Genomic DNA, 3,452 nt, shown 5'->3' on the forward strand with positions numbered 1-3,452 from the left:
TAACTTTATTTTAATATACAAAAAGTAACATCACAGTAACTGGTTTACTCAATTGCGTGCTATGCACCTGAGGACAATGACTAAAGATGACAGGAGAAAATCGATGCCTTTGAGTTGTGCTGGAGAAGAGTATCGAACATACCATGGAAAAATTGAAACATACCAAGAGAACAAACAGGTCTTTCCTGGAGAGGGTGAAATCAGGCAGCTCCTGTAAGGTAAGAATTTTGAAACTCCATCTCACATACTTTGGGCGTATTTCCTAGAGGGATCAGTTCTTGGAGAAGGATATCATGCATGGAAGGGTAGAGGAGACAGCTCAGGAAAGGAAGACAATGGATGAGATGGATTACCACAGTAACTGTGGCAGTGGGGGCAGGTGTGCCAGAGAGTGAGATTGGCTCAAGATAGAGCAAGATTCAGAGTTATTTGTTCATAGGGTTGCTGTAAGTTGTAGTCAGCTGGAAGGCACATAACAACAGCTGGTTTAGGCAGTCACACAAACATTTGCCCAGCCATAGACTTGAGATCGTCTCACTACAATGAAAACATCTTCATTTGTGAACTATTAACAATGGAGAAAGAGTTTAGCTAGTGCTTGTGTGTCTGATTCAGGCCATAATCTTTCCAATCCCTTGTTATATATCTGAGAGCTGGACAGTGAATAAGGATGACAGAAGAATTTATGCCTTTAAGCTGTGGTGTTGGAGAAGAGCACAGAACATCCCATGGACGGCCAAAAGAACAGATATGTCTTGGAGAGGGTGCAGCTGGAGTGCGTTTTGGAGGCAAGACTGATGAGGTTTTGCCTCATATACTTTGGGCAAGTTGCCAGGAGGGGCTTTTCCTTGAAGAGAGACATGATTCTGGGAAGGGTGGAGGGTAGGCGAATGAGAGAAAGACCCTCAACCAAGTGGGTTGATAAGGTGATTGCCTCAATGGGCTCTTATGTGTCAGGAAGTGTGAGGATGACACAAGATAGAACAGGGTTCAGACCTTTAGTTTACAGGGTCTTCATGAGTCATACTTGACTTGACGGCACCTATCAACAACAACAACAGTGCTTGTACACATTATGTGTTACTATCAATTCCAGGGTGCACCTTATAGGCAAGGATGGTGACACTTCACATACTTTGGGCATGTTGTTAGAAGGGCCAGTCCTTGGAAAAGGACATCATTCTTGGAAAAATGGAGGGTCAGTGTAAAAGAGGAAGACCTGCAAAAAGATGGATTGACACAGTGATTGCAACAATGGACTCAGGTGTATGAGACATGATGAGGATGGGCCTATATCTTGACAGAATTCAGGTCTGTTGTTCCTAGGATCACTATGACTTGATTGACTAGACAGCACATAACAAGAACAACATCAAGTACAGTTTTATGCTAAATTACCCTGATCAAAACCAACTTTCCCAGTTCTTCATTCTAGATTGCTTTTTTAAAAAAAGAAAAGAAAATATCATCTTTACTTTAGAAACTTTGCTGCTGCCTAGGTACTTACACTTGTAATCAATTGCTAGGTTATGTAAAAAATATGTAATGCTTCACGAATTTGCATGTCATCCTTGTGCAAGGGCCATGCAAATCTTTTCTCTGTAGTTCCAATTTTAGTATATGTGCTGCTGCAGAAGCAAGTACCATTCTAGATTTCTTCATTTACACTAATCTATTTGCAAATCTGCACTCCTTTGACACTTCACTGAGACTTTATTAAAGCTTGAGATCACTTCAGTGCTAGGCACACCCCCAAAATTGTTTTGTGTCATGGTGGCAAGAGTCAAACTGCTGGTGGTGGTATGCTAGTAGGACTTCCAGAGGCTCTGTTAAGTGATGTCAGGTATTGAGGACTCAGCATTACTTCCTGCCCTGAAACAGCCAGTGGTGGCCCAGCAAGTGCCCAAAAACAGCCCACAGCTAGGCTGGTGGCAGTGGTTGCCATCTGTACCATCAGATCTAGCTGCCAGGGTGCGGCAGGTGAGCCAACTGCAGGCAGTGGGGCTTGGGCCAAGGCTGCTGGTGGCTGAGCTGTTTTTGCTGCTGGTCTGCAGGCGGCTTTCCTCCCAAGCACCTGACTGGCCAGAGGGGCCATGTGGCAGGTGCAGCCCCAGTTTCCATGCAGCATTTCAACTAAGTGGCAAATTGGCATCTAGTCATGCAAGACTCTGAGAAGAGATTGTGTAATTTTTAAGTATTATCTCTTGACTGGAACCACACATAGTTTTAGGTGGCCTAGTTGGCACAACTCCTTGGGAGAAAGATGTGGTAATCTGCTTTCCTAAAGATTTCTAGCTTTACAGATACTGTGGGGCAACTCCACTTTGTCATTTAGGGTCTCTTAGCATCAAATGGCAATGGGGTTAATTTTTTTGTTTTGTTTTAGGTAGTTGATATAAACTCGGTGACCCTGGCGGACAGAACGTAACTGCCCCATTGGGTTTTCAAGGCTATGCTCTTTACAAATTGACATGAAAGCCACGAGACTTTTTCTGTTCTCAGTAGTATGCTTAACTGCTGCACCACCATGAACCCTGGGAAAGATTTGAGATGTCAGTTTTTATGAAAGGGCAGCAGTGGCTCAGGGAAGGTAAGAGAACGTGTTGAGAATTTTCGATGGCAAACAGTAGGGTATTGTGAGAGAGGTAAGCAAGGACCATATCCTGGTGGGGATTGGATGCTGTGTGGTAAAGAACTTGACCTGTATTCTACAGGGGAAGAAGCAAAGAAGCATTTTACAGAATAAGAATTACTGTTGAAGCTCAGGAAGGGAGAGACTGCAGCAAGAGGATGAACAGTGATCCACGGGGACGCAAGTAGTCTGAATAAACCAGGATGGAGAGAAGAGGAAGATGTATTTTGAGAAACATTTTTATTTGAAAATGTCTTCTATATAAAATACTCCTTTATCTGAGTATGAAATGAGCATGACTTGAGTGAGCAAGTTGATAATAGACCATCAATGGAAACAAAATGAGAGAGGAGGAGCTGGTATTGGGGTAGGAAGATAAGCTTTTTTTTGGCTATGTTAAGCTTGGTTGATTGAGGCCAATTGTTTGAAGTGGGACAACGCTGCTTTTCTTTCTCTGAAGTGCTGTAGAATGAACAAGGGCTTTGGAACCCGGAAGTTCAAGTCTAACAGGTAGTTCAGAGATCCTGTATATCTCCCTATCATTGCATTTATTACATTGTTTGGAGAATTTCCTTGAATGCAGCTGGTTTTGTTTCTGGATTTTTTTCCCCTTTCTGTAACCATGTGCTGTCCAATGTTCTTGTCACTAGCCACAGGGGACTGTCAAGCACTTGAAAGGCTACTGGTCCAATTTGAGGTTTCCAGTAAGTACAAAACATAATATCTATTTTGAAAACTTGTTACCAAAAGGAGAATGTGAAATATTTCATTAATATTATGTATATTGATAGTGATTAAATACAGAAATGATATTTTTAAT

The sequence above is a fragment of the Elephantulus edwardii genome, unplaced genomic scaffold (genome assembly GCF_000299155.1).
Source record: "Elephantulus edwardii isolate Elephantulus edwardi_28Jun2011 unplaced genomic scaffold, EleEdw1.0 scaffold00094, whole genome shotgun sequence".
NCBI classification, from domain to species: domain Eukaryota; kingdom Metazoa; phylum Chordata; class Mammalia; order Macroscelidea; family Macroscelididae; genus Elephantulus; species Elephantulus edwardii.